Genomic DNA, 20,387 nt, shown 5'->3' on the forward strand with positions numbered 1-20,387 from the left:
CTCTGCTAAACAAATAATTCCCTCAACACTGTCAGACTATTTACTGAATCTGCACTACTATTAATCTTCTCATAGTTCCCATCACCAATCTCTTTCCACTTATGACTGTATGACTATAACTTGTTGCTGGCAATCCTTATGATTTATATTGATATATTGATCATCAATTGTGTTGTAAATGTTGTACCTTGATGAACGTATCTTTTCTTTTATGTACACTGAGAGCATATGCACCAAGACAAATTCCTTGTGTGTCCAATCACACTTGGCCAATAAAAATTCTATTCTATTCTATTCTATGTCATCCATAGTCCTTCTTTTCATTTTTGTCTCAATATACACCCTTAAAAAATCACCATAATAATGGGATACCCAACTACAACTTCAAAAAAGCCAACTATGATCTCATAGATACCGACCTCTCATATCTTGATTGGCAAATTCTATTCTCTGACTGTAACACTGCCGAAGACCATTGTAACATTTTCTTGCTTGAAGTCAATAGAGTTATTAAACTATATGTACCACTAATCACCACCAAAACCAAGAAAAACAAATTACCCATATCAATAAAGAAGCTCCAATCCAAAAAAAATCCCTCTGGCAAAAAAAAACAACTGGCTATGTAGCTAACTTTAAAAGCCGATACAAAAATATATGCCACCAAATAAAGACTGAATGCACCAATTTACCACATGAAACAAGAAGAAAATCTTTTGTGCATGAAATCCAACTGCGCCTTCTATAATTTTGTAAACAACAAACTTAAAGACTCGAGCTCCATCCCACCCCTAAAAGGACCTAACGGTAACAAATGCAATGATGAAGCAGTTAAAGCAAACCTCTTTAACACATTCTTCAGCTCAGTCTTTGTAAACAGCAATGGTTCATGCCCAACATTCTCTAGTCATACCACTAATAACTACAGTGCTCTAACACAAATAGATTTCACAGAAGATAACGTTGAAAAGGCACTGCGTAGATTAAAACCATCTCTATCTATTGGACCTGATGGACTATGTGCATACGTCTTAAAAAAGCTTTCCACTGCTATAGCAGAACCCCTAAGTATAATCTTTGAAAAATCTTTCAGGACCAGGTCCCTACCCAACTAGCCACGGTTATCCCTATCTTAAGAAAGGGAGACTCCAGCCTAGTCGAAAATTACAGACCAATCTCTTTATGTTTCATCACCTGCAAAGTCATGGAATCAATCATTAACCAATCCATTACCCTCCACCTAGAAGCAAACAACCTATTCTCTAATAAACAATTTGGTTTCAGAAAAAACTTATCCTGTAATTTACAACTTCTTCACTGCAAAAACATATGGACCACAAATCTTGATCAGGGCAAAGCAATAGATGCAATTTACATAGACTTCTGTAATTTACATAGCCTTTGTTCAGTGATACATGACAAACTACTTCTAAAACTAAATCCTATAGCATCTTCGGACCCCTCCATAATTGGATAACCGCGTTCCTGTCAAACAGACAACAAGTGGTCAAAATAGGGAGTGCCCTATCAAATCCTGCACCTGTTGATAGTGGTGTCCCCCAAGATAGCTGTCAGTTTTGGAAGGCAATTTTCTTTTTGCTTCTTAACTGCCACATATTTTAGCTGGGGAAGTTGGGAGGGGGTTGTTGTTGGAGCAGTAGAAAGTTAGTCATAACAACATTCCGTATTCAAGGACTTTTGCCTGCATCTGATGTAGACTGCCTGAAGACGGTATCCAATTGAGTGTGAAGAGTTGATTGGACAATGTGATGAACTTGTGGGTGTGGGGCAGGGCTGTGAACTGTTAACTGGGTGTGGAAAACCTGGAAGCTTTCAGTTTCAGGTTTTCCCAGCTGTGCCAACATGACATCTCTAATAAATAGGAACTTTGAGGAACCTCAAGCCTCAGAGTTTTATTTCGTAGGGGGTGTTCCTTGGAACCCTGACAACAGCATTCTAGGACCAACACTCTTCATACTATACATAAATGACCTTTGTGATCATATTATAAGTAACTGTGTTCTCTTCACCGATGATGTAAAACTATTTAACACCACCACCACCAATGCTGCTACCCTTCAAAAAGACCTTGACTTTGTGTCGGAATGGTCAAAAAATTGGTAATTCCAAATCTCAACCAACAAAGGCTCTGTCTTACACATTGGCAAAAGGAATCATAACACAAAATACAAACTGAGTGGACACGACCTTGTGATGACCCTCACTCTGTCAAGGACCTTGGAGTACTGATATCTAATGATCTAAGTGCCAAAGCCCACTGTAACAACATTACCAAAAAGGAATTTGAGAGGGATCTTGGAGTCCTAGTGGATAACCATTTAGATATGAGCCAGCAGTGTGCAGCAGCTGTTAAAAAAGCCAACACAGTTCTGGGCTGCATAAACAGAGGGATAGAATCAAGATCACGTGAAGTGTTAGTGCCACTTTATAATGCCTTGGTAAGGCCACACTTGGAATATTGCATCCAGTTTTGGTCGCCACGATGTAAAAAAGATGTTGAGACTCTAGAAAGAGTGCAGAGAAGAGCAACAAAGATGATTAGGGGACTGGAGGATAAAACATATGAAGAACGGTTGCAGGAACTGGGTATGTCTAGTTTAACAAAAAGAAGGACTAGGGGAGACATGATAGCTGTGTTCCAATATCTTAGGGGCTGCCACAAAGAAGAGGGAGTCAAACTGTTCACCAAAGCACCTGAGGGTAGAACAAGAAGCAATGGGTGGAAACTGATCAAAGAAAGAAGCAACTTAGAACTAAGGAGAAATTTCCTGACAGTTAGAACAATTAATAAGTGGAACGACTTGCCTTCAGAAGTTGTGAATGCTCCAACACTGGAAATTTTTTAAGAAAATGTTGGATAACCATCTGACTGAGATGAGTAGGGTTTCCTGCCTGGGCAGGGGGTTGGACTAGAAGGCCTCCAAGGTCCCTTCCAACTCTGATGTTATGTTATGTTATGAATTAAGGGTTGTAAACCTAATCTTGCATAGCTTCTTCTCCGGTAATATTACACTACTAACCAGAGCATAAAAAACATTTGCTATACCAATTCTCGAATACAGCTTGTCTGTCTGGAACCCGCACTGCATATTCGACACTAATACAATTGAACGTGAAGTATTTCACAAGAAGAGTCCTCCACTCCTCTGCTCACAACAAAATACCTTTTGCCACCAGACTTGAAATTTTGGGCTTAGAAAATTTAGAACTATGCCACCTTCGGTATGACCAAAGCATAGCTCATAAAATCATCTGCTACAATGTCCTACCTATCAATGACTACTTCAGCTTCAACCACAACAATACATGAGCACACAATAGATACAAACTCAGTTGACTTTGTAAAATATACAAATAGAATGAGACCATTGCCTTATACACTGTAAGCCGCCCTGAGTCTTCGGAGAAGGGCGGGATATAAATGTAAAAAAAAAAAAGGTAAACCACATTAAATTCGATTGCAGAAAATATGTCTTCAGCAAGAGAGTGGTCAATGTCTGGAATGCACTACCTGACTCTGTAGTTTCTTCCCCAAACCCCCAAAATTTTAACTTTAGTTTGGCTACTGTTGATCTTATCCCATTCCTAAGAGGTCTGTAAGAAGCATGCAAAAGAGCACCAGCTTGCTTACCACCACTGTCCTAATGTTCCCTTTCATTGTATTCATTTTATGTATTCAATTCATGCTTATACTTATATATATTATCTAATACGTAGTCAAAAAATAAAATAAATAAATTAAAAATTAAACTAGAAAGGTGTGTTGTGCACAAATCTGATTGTTTTGAGATGTCCTGGTATTTTCCTGGTACCAGGAAAAACATTTTGGACATAGGTCCTTTGATACATCTTAGTTTTAAAAAAAATGTTTTGAAGACTTAAATCTATACAACTTGTTCATGGTAAAATAATCTATTTGATTTGCATATGGTATTTTTAATATAGTATTTTTTTGGGAGAAGTCCTCTAATGTATCAGAAATATTTGTGACTCAATTGAATAATTTGATTCTATATTCAGAGGAAAGGGACACAATGGCTCAGTGGCTAAGATGCTGAGCTTGTCAATTGAAAGGTCGGCAGTTCAGCGGTTCGAATCCCTAGTGCCACGTAACAGGGTGAGCTCCCGTTACTTGTCCCAGCTTCTGCCAACCTAGCAATTCGAAAGCACGTAAAAAATGCAAGTAGAAAAATAGGGATCACCTTTGGTGGGAAGTTAACAGCGCTCCGTGCACCTTTGGCGTTTAGTTATGCCTGCCACATGACCATGGAGACGTCTTTGGACAGCGCTGGCTCTTCAGCTTTGAAATGGAGATGAGCACCACCCCCTTGTGTCAGGAACAACTAGTGGATATGTTACCTTTATATTCAGAGGAACTATGGATGCTAAATTCATAGTAAATATGCAGTGTTTCTCACATAAATTAAATTTAAATTTTTCTTGCAGTTCTACAAATATAAATTTAAAAATTCAATAAATAAATGATAGAATGTTAAAACTTTTCTGCCCAAAATGTTTACATGCTATATTTAAAGCAGGCTTCATTAGAAATCCAAGAGGTTGCTCTATGGATAACAAACACACCTTAAATTTTTGGACAATGACAATACTTCTATATAGCAATACATGCAGAGCTAGAAGTAATCTTTATATTTCAGCAGTAAGTATAGTCTTTGAAGCTTGATTTTAATATATTACTCAGATCTATTATTCTGGACGTTTGACTATATTTCTGGTATTTGAAAGATTGAGATGGATATATTAATATATGCCTGTTGAATTTCCTGTTAAAGTACTATTAATTCAGCTAAGTCACGGGGGTCAAACTCGATTGCATCACATGACATCAAGTGATATACTGTGACATTTTTTTGCCTTTGCGGAGCCAAGGTGGACGTGGCTTGTGCGTGATGCATCTGGCCCATGGGCCTCCAGCTTGACACCCCTGCGCTAAATTAAGAATTTAATTTAATTAAAGCTTACTCTAGCCACTGCATACAAAGAAAATCAGTACAAGATGTTTTATAGGTGGCATCTCGCACCTACAAGACTGGCCAAGATGTGCAAAAACTGCTCACCGAAATTTTGGAAATGTAAAGCAACACTAGGCACTTATTATCATATGTGGTCGGGATGCCCAAGGACTTTTGGCTCCAAATAAAACAGTGGCTAAAAGAGATGTTAAACCAGACAATAGATATGATGCCAGAACTCTTCCTTCTGGGTATAGTAAGGGATAATTACAAAAAAAGAAGAAATATATCTTATGGTACACATATTAATGGCAGCAAGGCTGATATTCACACAAAATTGGAAATGCAGAGAACACAGGAGGCAGAAATAATCAACAAAATATTGACCTGTGCAGAAATGGACAGGTTAACAATGGAGCTCAAAGATAAAGATGAATCGGAATTCTATGTAACCTGGAATACATTTTATAAATGGCTAGAGAAAAGGAGGAATGCAGGGATAGAGAATTAGAAACAAAGTGAAGAAAAGGGGAGAAAAAAATAATAATATAAGAAATATTAGACAGGAATAAACAGGATTTGAATAGATATGAAGGAAATATATATGTAACTGGGGTGTGATTGAATGTACAAAAAGTATATATGGAATATGCATGACCTTATATTGTAATCTACACGAAAGAAAAAGTGTTAGAAAAGTATGTACCAGACAAGTCACACCATGTCTAATGTTTTTAAAATTGTATATTTAATAAAATGTATTTAAAAAAAAAGAATTTAATTAAATCCCTCCTATATTGTGCTTCATCAGATCTTGTATGAATAAAACTTGATTAAATTTAGAAGAAATGTCAAGAAAAATTAAATTAAAAAGATCATCTCAGTCATGTGAGCAAACTCTAATAAAGTTTTAAAATCTTAAGTTTGAAGGTTTTTCTCTGATATGTTTGAAGCATGATGGTCAAAGTAGGAGTGTTTATCACTGAAGTAAAATCATTGGCATGGGAAAGGTAACTATTTTCAAATATTTAGCATATGCTGTTAAATATATGTAAACTAACTGTGCTCCATAGACTTGGATAGCAGATAGATAACAGTATATTTTGCTTGTGCATTTTCAATTGAATAATATTAGTAATATCCCTGTTTCTAAGAACAGCTGGTAACTAAAAAGTTGCTTAGAGAATTTGTGGAATCTCTCCTCTGGGAAATCTAGACAACCATCTGCATGAATAGTTTACATCTGGCGTGTAGTTTATGTCCAAATAACTGATTTGAGGAGTATGGATTCTCCTAGTCCCCTAGTTGTAATATTCCATGATTATATTATTCTAATTCACTGTGTTTGTGAGCCAGTTCTCTCATCCTTCATAGATAGTTGCAGGTCAGGAAGATAGAAATTGTCTCTATTCCAAAAAAATCCCAAACAAACCATACTTGGCTCATTATCTTGAACAGGAAATGTTGTCATTACTTCCAATCAGGACTCTCTCAGGATTGGATACATCGTTGGTATGCAGGAAGTCAGTTGTCCAATCACCATTAACAGAGCCAAGCAGCAGGTAAGAAATCTGTTGGAGACACAAGACAGGCACCACTGTGATCTAATGTGTGATAAGGCATCTTTCTGTGTTCTTAAATCACTCACAGACAAAACAACATACAGCAAAACTTGGTTTAATGGTTTTCCAATAAGTGGACTTCAGGTGCACTGATCAGATAATGTCCAAACACTTCCTAAAAGTATTCTAGGGATAAGTATTCCATAAAATGCAGGAATCTTCAAAAAGCCTTTTATCTGACCAATTCAATGTTTTGAATCACTGTAAAGTTTCATTACTGAAATTCAAATAAATGGCTAAAGCACCCAAGTTGCCTTTCTTTTAAAACTTGGAAGAGAATAGCTAATAGCGTACTACCTGTAAAATGTAAAAGTTAATTTAATAACCTTAATGTTAAAATACTGAAATATTAAAATACAGAATATCAGAATTACACTAACTCTAACGTATCAAAAAAAGAGCAAGAACTTCTGAAGGAGAGGGGAATTGAGAGTGTGATTAAGTGTGGAGTGACTAGAGATTATATTTTAGGAATTATTTTAGATTATGATTGTTAGTTTTGATACCCTGCATTTTATTCTGGGAAGTCGGGGTGGGGGGTGGGGGGTAAGGGGGAGGGGAATTGGGGGGTTGAGGATAGAGATGGAGTGTTGGTTAATGTACAGGGATTATTGAAGATGTATAAATATAATTAATGTAGGGTCGGGTCTGCCCAGTTACCATTTTAGAACGGTGGGGAGGGAGAAAAGAGAGAGTAGGAGGTAGGAAAGAGGAGAAGAGGAAGGAAGAGGGGTAGAAGAGGGAGAAGGAGTGTAGGGTGGAGGGAGGAGAGGATGTAGATAAGAGAAGGAGAGGAAGGTTTGGAAAGTAAAAGAAGGTAGAAGAGGGAAGAGTGTTAAAAAGGGGGGTGGTGACTGGGCAAGCCCGACTAATTGTATATAACTGTACATTGGATGAATTATTTGATATGATTGTAAAAATAAAACTTTTTTATAAAAAAAAAAAAAGAGCAAGAACTTTGGAACTTCTTAATTGGGCACAATTTCTTTATAAAAGTACATCTTTTATTCCTAAACAAAGAGTATTTTTTATATACTACAGTTTTCTACCGTGTACGACAACTGCACAGTACATATTGGCTGCAACTCTACAGTTTTGGATTTCTGAAATCTGTAGCCTTAAGACACATTCCAAGGGGCTATTGAAGTGGTTTTCCTTTTCTGAAATCTAAGAAAGACTTTTGATCTCTGAAGACAAGTCAGACATCGGTTACTCCTTTCCCCGTTTCAGGAGGACAAACATCTGCAGTTCTTCCTTCATATCCAAGATCCAGTGCCTGAAGGTAGAGGAAGAAGGAAGAGAAAGTCATAGTTATGGCATTGAGAGAATTAGGGGCTCAGTGACTTTCCAGCTTTCCGCCACCCACCAATCCCAGAAAAGGCTAAACAACTTCTTGATTGATTCTAAACTGAATCACTTCCATGACATGCAATAAAAGGAGAACTGGAAAGAACAACTAGAAGTAGCATTTTGCATATGTTTTCCATATGCAATGCATCCAATTGTGCATAAAATTAAAGACCAATATGTCACACAGTTATGACTCTTAGCGGAATTTTATTGCTGAAAATTTAGCAGAGTTACTCATCAAGGATAGGATTATTTGTGATATCAGGGATAATACAATAAAAAATGATTTTATCTTGAGGATGGCTGTTAAATCACGTAAAGCTGCAGAAGAAATAGAAGCCCAGACAAAAAAGTTATGAGTTTTTTGTGCTGTTATAGATTTTGGGGGCTTCTATTTAGCATTGAATTTGTGCTGAATGTTCCATAGAATGATTCACTTAATACATGAGTGGTATTGATGGTGTTTGTACTTTGGTAAATAACATTATTATGGGAAGCTCCAAAAGACAGGAACATGATTCAAGGCTATTGAACTCTTAGAGTCAACAAAGTTTCAACCTGAAATCATATGGTAACACAGATTAGGTTGAAGGTGACAAAGCCTGCCTCTTAAACAACATTCTCTCCAGCAACAAAAGAAAATTGTGAGTATTCACATGATAACTAAACCTCAATCTAAGTAAGACGTGCAATAATAGTCAGTTAGTTGAGTAAATTTCAGTGCAATTAGTCAGCTAAAGAGCCCCTCTTTGAGCCTTTCTGTAAACCAAATGAATGATGCTGAGGCCACAGCAGGAATTATAGACTGCTTGGAAACAGAAGCTAAAGACTACCCTCCTGTTAAAATAAAGCCTATTGTATCTCAGCAGATTCTGCAACCATGATGGTCTTTTGTTTGCACATCTAAGACAATGGCAGAGGCTAAAACCAATTATACACAAATTGTAGAGAAATTGTTGAGAAAGCTGTTAGCTTATACAAGCTTATTACCAGTTTCTTTATACACAGTCGTGGATGTGAACCAGACTATCAACTGCTGATCAGATTTTATGATGAAGCTCTGAAGGTTCACAAGTTATAAAAATACTGAATCTGCATGTGTCTTGGGGATATTCTTATGAGCTACACTTTATTGTGTACATAATGCATATTGTGCACAATGTGAGCCTATATTTTGCTAAGGTTATACAAATCTTCCATACTGACAATAGACTATAACCAATAAAGCATGAGACAGAACTTAATCAGTCTTTGAAATAACTACAAGAATTATCAAGGAGATAAGATTCATGTAAATTTCCTTTTTTCATTTGATAATACTGGCAGTGTAGTGCTGCAGGCATAAGATACTAATGGTGAGACGGCTGTTTTCAAAGGCAGCATAATAACAATGCCATAGAATCTTTGATACCCATGCTATGAAAGATACTCAAAGGTTATTTAGGGATCAAAAGTGTAAGACGCCATCATGATGTTCTGGCTAACCAAAGCACTATTAAACACACAGTTTTAACATTTCTTATGCAGTTTGGCTGGAACAGGGGAAGCTCTATTAATGCCACTGCCAGGTTCTTCAATGGATACTTGATTATCTTGTAAATGTTTCAGAACATCTAAGATTTCTCCCAGATTTCATAGCAGCATTAAAACAAAAGAATAACAGACATCTTTAAAGAACAGGCCAGGAAGTTGCTTCTTAAACCCCATGAAGGCCTCAGAGCTATAGAAATCTGTAAGAAGTTTCATGTGGTATAAGTAAGGACATGTTTGGAAAAAGCTAGCTTTGAAATATATCAATGAAGATTCTTAGTCATCCAGGTAGAGTTGTTCTTCAGACTGAAGAAGCTACTTGGATAAGCAGTGAAAAGAAAGAAGAGGAAAGGAGAGGAGAGGAGAGGAGAGGAGAGGAGAGGAGAGGGGAGGGAAGGGAAGGGAAGGGGTTGCCATGACTCAACTTCTAGACTTTGTAATGTACTAATAAACTCACTTTGACTAATTAAAAACGTGTTTTACATCTACTTTTCCTGTAATGGTAAAAAAAGTATGATTTAGAAAATTTTCATGCAAGAAACAGAGGAAGTGAATGTGAAGCAACTTCCAGCTAATTCTGCATGGAATTAGTTTGATTACATGGGTCCCCAGTTGAGTGACATTCATTTTATTATAAATAAATCTCTGTGCAAAAAGAAAAGGAAGAGACACAAAAACAGCTTTTTATCCTAATTTCTGCCATGCCACTCTAAAAGATCTCATGGATATACCTATAAATGCATGCCCTGTATATATGTGCAATGGAGTACACAACTATAGGTGTATCCTAGGAGCATCTATGGAGAAGGGGTCAACATTGTCAAAATGGTGAGTGCAACCAGGTGATTGAACCCTTTTCAACCTATGTTGCATGGATCGCACGCACATTAAAAGGTAGAGCTTCAAATACCCTTCATGTCCACAGTTTTGATCCTGTTGTCCATGTTCCTGATCTATTTTATAAAGAAAATAACAAAAAATAAACACTTTGTAAATAAATATATTATCAGGAATATATATCATGTTCTTTTCTTTTTCTATTGGATGTTTTTTTATAAAGAGAAGAATTTAAGTAAAACTTAAAAATGTGAAATACTACAAATCATTTGACATTATGACTTGTTGAGATGCTGCAGGGAAAAATCTGCTTATTTATAAATGGTTGATCAATTTTATGGAAATAATAATGTCTTTATCAGGCAAAATATTGGATTTCTGCACTTTAAGCCAAAGGCTTTTCAGATTATTTCAGCAGTTCTGTATCCAGAAATCATAAATCAGACATGAAAACCTTATAAACAAAGATTGCTTTAAGAGACTATTTTTCTTTTTTTTGTTGGCAATTTGTATTCTGAAATTGCTATAGTTAGCAAATGAGGAATCAAAGAAATATTTTATACTACTGCCACATCATTCAGTTTGCTGATTTTGAGTTATATTGCCAAATCATATTAAATACTCTCACACATTTGATTCAATTGTTATTTTACCAGGCCAAACATTCCTACAAATATCGGGGGGTGGTGGTGGGGTGAGGGGAGGATAGAAAAATGAGGCAAAAAAAATTCTACTGAAGGTTTTCATCTGGGGAAATGTGTTGTAATTTCCTTAGCTAGTGTTTTGTTTTGAACTCATTAAAGCCAAAATGATAGTTTCAATTAAAGTGACCTGCTTAGATTTCAGAATTTCATTGCTAAATATTTATATACTGTATATTATCTTTTTAACTCTGATTTTGTCTGTGACACATTTTTTAATGTTTTGAACTGCTAACACTATCCTAATTTTTGCAATGGTTTGCCAAGGGAGCTATATTAATTAAAGAAACATATGAAAGTTATGCCTTGTTGTACAGAGGGGAGCTTGCTTGAGGTCCCAAATCATGTGTAAGTCATCAAAAGGGAATAACGAAGCTCCAATTTTTCCCCTGAATTTGAATTGTTAATATTGTAAAGGAAGTAAATATTGGAGACTAGCTATATTTATTCAGTGCACTTCCTTGTTGCCTTCTTATTGACTTCACAACCCTCTGAAGCACTTTGATACTGTCTGTGATGATCAAATTTTACTAACTTGAAATTCTGTGAAGGAGAAAAGAAGGAGAAGGTATAAAGATGGAAGAGGAGGAATAATCACTGATTCACCCTGAACTGCTCCAGATCCTCTTGCGAGAAGTGAGGTGCAGGGATTTTTATTGATAAAGGTAAAGAAAACAATTCCTAGAATCTATGTTTTGCACCCTAGTTCTTCCCAGTGCTGAAGAGAAAGATATATACGCTTCTTACTTCCACCTCTGGTCCTTTCTGGTAGGCTACCAAAGGAAAGTAGCAAATTATCAAACTGAGATTTCCCTCCTGCACCAGAAAACCAGGATTTAGAATGAAGAATCAACAGTAATACCTTCTAAAGTGGAAACTATCAAGCATCCTTTTCTTTTTAAGTAATAACTAGTTTTGCAATATTTTCAACTACACAAAAGGAAACTAATTTCATATCTCTTATACAAATGTTATGGGTGGACGACAAAGGATTCTTGACTGAAACAGCCTGAAATTATTGAGTGTCCATTAAAGCAAACTTTGTTCTTATTTTGGCCACCCCCACTTTTTAAAACATTCCTTCCTGCCACATTCCACAGGTGACCTCCACTTAGCCACTTTTGCTACTTGTGGTTTTAGCTCTTCAGCAGTATTAAGAGGCACCAGCTAGATAAGGCCATCGCAGCAGTATCATGAACCTTATTCACACCAGCAAAGAAACTGAAAATTACAACAAATTTAGATTTTAAATTGTATCATCTAACCTTGCCTCCAAAACCATTTTAAGTTATTTTATAAAAAACTAGATAGATGATAAATCACAGATGATAGATGATGTAAGATAGATGATAGAAAGATAGATGATAGATGGATGGATGGATGGATGGATAGATAGATAGATGATAGATAGATGTGGAAGGGTGGATGGTTCTAATACCATAATAAAGCAATTTATGCCAATGACTGATAGTAGTCTGATTTTCCTCTACAAACAAATTTTAATAGAAATTTATTCTACTAACTGGCCATACCCCACATGAATATCATATCCCAATCTATGCACCACAGTTCAAAATAGACAATGACAAATTGGAGTGAATTCAGAGGATAGTGAAGACTCTGGGAGGAATTTATTGACTATAGAAACCAACAGTGCAATAGGGAGTTAAAAGAGTTATTCTTTTCTCAAACTCATCAATCAGAGATTGGATGGATAGTCATCTGTTAGGGATGCTTTATTGAGTCCTACAGTGATGAGGGGTAGACTAGATGGTATCTAACCAACTTTCAACTTTATCACTCTATACTAACACTTCTTTTAAAAAATGTTAGAATGTGAGTGATTTATACTCTTTTTCTTGTTCCTTCAAAGCTAATTCTATGATAAACTGGGATCATATCTTGCCTAGTTCAGTTGATAGTAAGAAAACTCAGAGAAAGTGACACTGGTGAAATTTGTCTCACTGAAGCAATGCTTGGGTGCAAAAGGAGCAGTCGGTAGCTTCAATTTCTGAAGAAATTATAAAATATAATATGTCCTTTTAAAGTGTGTGTTATTTCAATTTAACCAACTGGATTGTGACCAGAATTGTGGTCACAAGGCCATTTTTTAACTGAGAAACAGATCTTCTCAGCAAAAACAAAAGACAAGTCCAGGTTGGCCCCACCAATGATTTACTGGGGCATAACCATGAAAGCTGAAATACCATCAACACAGGTTATTCCAGCTAATATCTGGAATCATCCAACAGAATAAATAGAAGTATTCCTAACACAGTAGTGCAAGTTTATCCAATTTTGAAGTCAATAAAACAATATAGTTTACCATGTATAGTATAAATGCACAGATGTTCTCCTCATCATTACTACACTGTAGTGGTAGTAATGTAAATGTAAACTCTACATTGTATTATATTCAAACTGACAATGAAATTCAGGTTCCTCTGGTAATGTGGAAATCCTATTGGACTGTAATAGCTTTTTCAGCATTATATAAGGAACAGGTCTGCTTTATTTGTTTTGCTAAGAGTTTGCTACATTTGAGGATAATATATTTATTCCACCAATCAAAATCATCCAAACTTACATTGTTGCCCAATCAGGAAGTCTGCACCAGGACAGAAATGTGTTTATCACCTAGGCTCAAAATAGGCTCCTAAATCAACAACAAGAAACTCATGACGAATTTCTCACAAAGCAGCTTGGTCTTCTAAATATGAATGAGAAGATTGTTGGACGCTTGAAAAGGATTGGGCAGAGGCTCAAGATCAAAAAGTTGATGACAATCCCATTTTCTATAAATGTCACTGCACAACAGCTCTCTCTGTGTCCGCATTCTGTTTTTCCTTTGCCTGCCTCATCTGAATTTTCCTACCAACTTCCTGAAAGCGCGCTTCCTGATTTCTCGCCATAAACATCCTCTGTTTGACTAAGTGTTCCAACGATGTGATGTCTTCCTTTGCCCCTGCGAGGACTGCATATGCTTCCCTATCTTTGATTTCTTCTTGCTGGTATCAGCAAGCTGGAAACGGATCCTTTTTTTTTTTTTTAGTATGTGCTCCTGAGCCTATGAGACTTCCACCCATTAGGAAGGGGCAAGGATTTGCTGGTCCATTAACGCACAAATAACTTTTCCCACTGATACCGAGCTATTTCAGCCTCCGTGATAAATGCTCCTTGTGTTTTTACAATAGCAACAGAGCCCTTATATGAAAGATGAGAAACAGCTCCGAACTTCTGCCAAAGAAGTTACCTTAGAAAGGGGAAGAGGGTCAGAGGTTTCCCTTTCCCCCTTGAGCAAGACCCCTCCTTTGCACATGGAGACTGCTTTGTGTGAATCTTGGGGCTTTCTAAAGCATCCATCATTCCATGCTCATTTGGGAATGGGTCATATGTCTTGGTGGCAATGTTTTTTCCCACGAAGTTGCCTGCAAGAGATCTCCCTGCTCAATAGCATCTTGAAGAACTGTTGACACAGCTGCTCATGGGGGATTTTTTTTTTTTTTTTTTAGGGATGGCAAAGGGGCAATTGTCCAGGTTTTCCTGAAGTGCATCATTAGACGAAAGACCATGTGGGGAGAAAATAAAAAGACTTGAGATCTACCTCAGTTCTTGGTTTAGCGGATTCGGTGAAATAATTGCTACCACGGATGGCAAAAGCACGGTTGCAATTCGCCAGAACAAAAGCAGCTTGCCCTGCATTTATTGCTTTGATTTTTAAAGCTTGCAGAAAACAGCTGATCAGCTTTACAACAGTAAGATTTAACTTCTGCTAATGTTTACATGTTGAGCTGCAAAGCATGCAGCCTCTGGGCCAAAGAGGGATGGCTTTTATAGAACTCTGCAGGAAGACAATCATTTTGCACCTCTTATAATCCTTTGATGTAGTTTAATTCTTTTGCTGAGAGCTAAAGACAGGTTCATGAAGGCTTCACCTAATTTATCCCGACATCCATAACCCCAAATCATCCATGGAGCTCTGTGGTCAGATGGAGACTTAAACGGCAGTTTCCCCTATCACCTTATCTAAAATATTGTTCTTCATTATAATGCAAATACTGATGAAGAGCACTGAGTTGAGGAAGGCCAACGATTTAACTGTATTTGGGAACAACTGCTTCCCAAACATTTTAGAGATACAGCTCCCTATTGTTAGAAAGGAAAAACATTAAAGCATTGTACTTTAGGGAAGACATAATACCCAAAGATTGTAAAAGGTATGTTGGGCATTCTGGTTACACCAATTGTTACTTTCCTTTGACCTGCTGGTATTCCAACTACTGGAATGGGGAGGAAAAGGGCTGTTTTAATTCAAAATCTCAAAGTATGGGAGCTGCTAGGTGATTAGTGTTATATAAGTACTCCCTCTCAGAGGTGGGATTCAAGTAATTTAACAACCGGTTCTCTGCCCTAATGATTTCTTCCAACAACCAGTTTGCCAAACTGCTCAGAAAGTTAACAACCAGTTCTCCTGAAGTGGTGCGAACTGGCTGAATCCCACCACTGCTCCCACTCCTAGAAATGTTTGGTTGTCCATTCAAAATGTTCTCTTGGTGGGTAAATGCTCATTATCCCTATTTTGATAGCCAAGAGTATTGTAATCGCATTTCTTTTCAATGAAGCTTTGTTCTCTCTGTCTTTTTACTCCAGTTGCACATATACACTTCCACAATGATGTAGGTGGGACAATTTTTGACATAAAAATGCTTAATGGTTCATTGTTTACCATGCAACTGAAATCATTGAGACAGAAATTCCTTGGGCACATCCAGGGTGATGTAAACCTGTAGTATCAATAAGGACGTGACAGGAATCTGGGAAAGTTAAGGATACAACATAAAGCTCTTTCAAGGGCTAACCTTAAATACTTATTTTAAGTGCCCTGTTGACATTTCATCACTGATGGAAGAGTAGCATTGCCTAAGCACACCATGACTATATCTGGGGTTCAGCTGATATATCTGCCATGGCAACATAGCCAGATTCATATTTCCTCTCCCCAGAAAATAATATTTTAATTCTTGGGAATTGCTTAGCAATTCTGAAGAAGCTACATTCTCTTTGATGTTGTATAAAGCTATCCACTCACGTATGTATGTATGTACAGTATGTGCGTATAAAGTTTTATACAGTATTTCATAGCTACCTGATTTGTTTTCCCATCCCTTTATTACACCCCAGGTTTGTTCAATGGTTGTTCAAAAAAAAAAAAAAACTTCAGTACTCTGGTCAGTGTCATGAGGTCAAAAATGCTGTTTGCACCAAGACACTTGCCTTACAGTGAAAGTTGACACCTTAATGTGCTAGCAGGAGGCTGGGAAATGTAAAACCTCATTTGCTCAGCAAACCTCTGGAAACAATAAGATTTTTTTTTTAAGTATATTAATCGCAGCAGTAGCAGTCTTGCAAAAACCCATTGACCTTTCTGTAGAATTGATCAAAAAAGGAAGGAGTCTAGAACTTTCATCAACCTCTATTAGATCTATCAGAACTTTGTTCTGCCATGAAAGCTATTAAGCAAATTAAACCGGAACTTATTATAGGTATTTATATAAAATGTATCCTTCACTTCATTAATTGCTGTTTCCCCTTGTAGTTTCATATCTGCTGCTCCTCTCAATCCCTCTCTTTTCCTGATCATTCTCTACCTTGTCATTTCTCAGTCAAACTGATGTGGTGGCTATATTACAAAATACTAGTTGGCCAATGCAACAGAAATCTCTATAATTGATGTCTCTTGAATTTGATCTATCTCTGCATTTTAAAACCTTCCTGTTTTTGGTGAAGCATGCTTCTTGACTAGCACCTACTTTTCTATTACATACAAGTGAAGGAGAAGGTAGGACAACTGGCAACCGTGCTGCAGCTATCATTCTGGTACCCTATTTCCTATATTAAATTTTTATGCTGCCCATCTTCTCTACAAGGAGCATGAGCTTAGCATGATATAGCCAGAAGAGTGGTTTGCCTGTTTCCAAGATGTTTTTAATTTTTAATAGTCTTTCCTACAGTTATAAACTGTCTTCCAGTTTACAACTGTACAGTTGTAAACAGTTCATCCAGACACTAAGTAATCTGCTTACCTTTCTAGATCAGCCAAGGTCAAATTAGATGCTGACACCAGCTAGTTCAGGGGTCTGCAAACTTGGCTCTTTTAAGACTTGTGGACTTCAACTTCCAGAGTTCCTGAGCCAGCTTTGCTGGCTGAGGAGCTCTGGGAGTTGAAGTCCACAAGTCTTAAAAGAGCCAAGTTTGCAGACCCCTGAGCTAGTTGATAACCCAGGTTTATACAACTGTCTTATTTTGTCATTTAATCATTAATAGTTTCAACCAATGGGGAAAATATGCTGTTAAAATGCATGTTTATATAAAAGTATGCCTGCAGGGAAAGGTAATCTAGATTTTTTTAAAAAGATCTTAATTGAGAATGTTGGGGATTATTTCTAGATTTTACAAAGTCATAACTGAAAACTGGTCAAAATGAAACAGTGCGAACTCCAAAAATTGTGGGGAGGGGGGTAGACAAGCCTGAAGGTTTTTCATTCTTTCTCCTTATCTTGACCTTTTTCATTAAATCTTCTCTAAAATGTTCATTAATAAATCATAGTTCATTATTGAAGGGTACTGAAATAATCTTTCCTTCCTCTAATTAAATTTCTCCACTGTTGACGTGAGCTGCTTTGTTTAGGCTACGATAAAGTAAAGGTTTATAAAAGGCCATTATTATCATTCCTCCCCCCATGTTCAAAAAAGGCTTCAGCGACCGACACATTTTCCTCACTCATAAAATATGACATTTTCATCATGAGTATATTAAAAAAAAAATAGCATGCCTCTGCTCAACAAATTCCATCAACACCCATGAAAAACCTCAAAAGATGCCCTGCATTTCAGAGATGTCCATATTAGCCAAGATGATGCCAAAACATGTTTTGTGACATTGTGATACAAGTTCTGCCTTTTCAGACTCACATCAGATCGCTGCATGCAAGTGTATTAGGGGAGGATGCACTGAAACATCATGACGCAATTATTTTGCCCATCACCACAGACATCCATGCACTGATTTCACTGGTTTGCAGTATCTTATCCTTGTCACTCAAACATGACAATATTGGCTGTATTAATTGAGGCCTACTTCACAGATTGAAAGTTTGTTCCTTCTAGGCTCTTCCCAATTTATATTCTGCCATAAGAGCTAACAAACTATCTTGGGGCAAATAGTAGACAATCACAACTTATTAAAAATTTAAACAGGAAAGTCTAAATTAAAAGAGAATAATTAAATTATTAAAAGGAGCTTAAATTAATTTATATCAATGAAATAAACTTAAATCTAACTTTAATTATTCAAAGGAATTAAAGGAAAAGTCAGTATTTTTCCAGAACAGAGAATGTTTTATTTCCAGAAATGTATATAATAGTCAAATCACAGAATTTCAATCAGCAAAAACTAAAAAACTAAAAAAAAAACAATTTTCTACTTATCAGGTTTATCCCTATTAAGGGTGATCCATTTGATTGATTTATTAGATTTTTCTCCTGCTTTTATTTTTGGTCAGCTAAGGCAATATACATAACTAATGCTCCTGTCTCTAATTTTCTTCACAATTCTGTGAGGTGGATTGTTCAGAGAGAAAATGACTGACTCCAAATCACCCACCTGGCTTTTATACCTATGGGAGAATTTAACCTCACAGCCGTCTGGTTTCTTGCCCAGCAGTTTCCACTATACCAAACTGACTCTTTGGTTTAGCTTGACATATGTTCATAAATCATTTGTATTCCACTTCTATGTAATCTACAATATGTGGGTTTTTTGTTTTTTTTAAAAAAGCAATTATTTTTAATCTGCAAACATTGCAAGTAGCATTTGAAATTTGAGCATATTTCCAATTGTGTTTTCTCCTAAGTCATGTGCTACATATGCATATGTATGGATTTATTTATGTATGTAGTTTGAGGCAAGAACAAGCATCACAATTTCTGGCCAGTTACAAAGCCTAGAAGATCTGAAAAAAGTCATATCAGCTCCATTATCAGAATTCACAAATGAATTTTTTAAGCTAACTTATGAGAATTCCGCATCTTAAAGATTAGGCATCCATTGATCAATTTAAATCTACAGTAATATGTTATGTTGTACTATTAAAACCCTAAACAGAATAAAATTTTTAACAGCCTAATAATCCACATAATCCAATTTGGGGAAAAGGTCAAAATGAGATGAATTGGGGTAAGCAAAGTCATTATTTACTCACCTGACGCAAAAGAATTAAGAACAACATCAATAAGACCTTTGCTCCCAGATCAAAGGCTATAGGAAGATGAAAGATGTTTAGATGTTTGTTTAAAAAAGAGAAAGGAAGGGAAAAGATTTGAATTCGGGATGTGGTAGATCCATTCTCAGATCAGAAAGGCTTCTGTGTCAGATCATAATTGGTCCCTCCAAACACAGTTCTTGGGGAAGATACTGATTGGGCTATTCAAGAGAGTGACAAGAAAGGCAGGAGTCAATTAGTTTTATACAGGTAGTCCTTGACTTATGACCACAATTGAGCCCAGAATTTATGTTGCTAAGTGAGAAATTTGTTAAATGAATTTTGTCCCATTTTATGACTTTCCTTGCCACATTTGTTAAGTGAATCACTTCAGTTGTTAAATTAGTAACACAGTTGTTAAGTAAATCCAGCCTCCCCATTGATTTTGCTTGTCAGACGGTTACAAAAAGGGATCACATGACCTCAGAAAACTACAACCGTCATAAATATGAACCAGTTGTCAAGTATCTGAATGTAAATCACGTGGCCATGGAGATGCTGCAATGGTCGTAGGTGTCAAAAATCATAATAAGTCACTTTTTTCAGTGCTGTTGTAACTTTGAATGGTCACTAAGTGAACTGTTGTTAAGTTGAGGACCACCTGTACTCATACGTGTTGACAATTTTGCAAAAGTGGTCTGAGTTACAGACAAAAGACCAGAATAGAACATCAAAGCCCAAAGATACTGTATACTATAAGATGTATATACTATATGCTTTATGAAACCCTGTAAAATCTATAATTGTTATTGTTATTGCATAACAATTATTGCATAATTGTTATGCAATAAGGCAGAAGATCAGCATCAAAGGACAAAGTAGGATTCAAAATGTTTATAGGTGTGCAAGTAGCTCTGATCAGGAAAACCTAATAATAGGTTTTCCTAATAATACCCCTAATAAAACAGGGGTCTTCAGCTCATCGCCCCCGTAATGAAGCTTCAAATTGTTCATCAACCCCCCATACTACTTTAAGCAATAGTACCAATGGTGGGTTGCTATCGATTTGCACCAGTTCGGGAGAACCGGTAG

General features: G+C 36.6%; 1 long non-coding RNA gene across 1 annotated transcript in view; it reads right to left on the reverse strand.

Annotated features, from left to right (window-relative positions):
* Positions 1-19,408, reverse strand: part of LOC131195912 (uncharacterized) — a 55,229-nt gene extending 35,821 nt beyond the window's left edge. Inside the window, exons 1-4 of the long non-coding RNA XR_009154575.1 lie at positions 19,296-19,408; positions 10,407-10,449; positions 7,666-7,892; positions 6,432-6,565 (exon numbers count right to left, since the gene is read on the reverse strand). This is a non-coding gene — a long non-coding RNA (uncharacterized LOC131195912). The remainder of the gene's footprint in view (positions 1-6,431; positions 6,566-7,665; positions 7,893-10,406; positions 10,450-19,295) is intronic.
* Between the last annotated feature and the right edge of the window lie 979 nt (positions 19,409-20,387).

This window comes from Ahaetulla prasina, chromosome 3, assembly GCF_028640845.1.
Source record: "Ahaetulla prasina isolate Xishuangbanna chromosome 3, ASM2864084v1, whole genome shotgun sequence".
Lineage (NCBI taxonomy): Eukaryota > Metazoa > Chordata > Lepidosauria > Squamata > Colubridae > Ahaetulla > Ahaetulla prasina.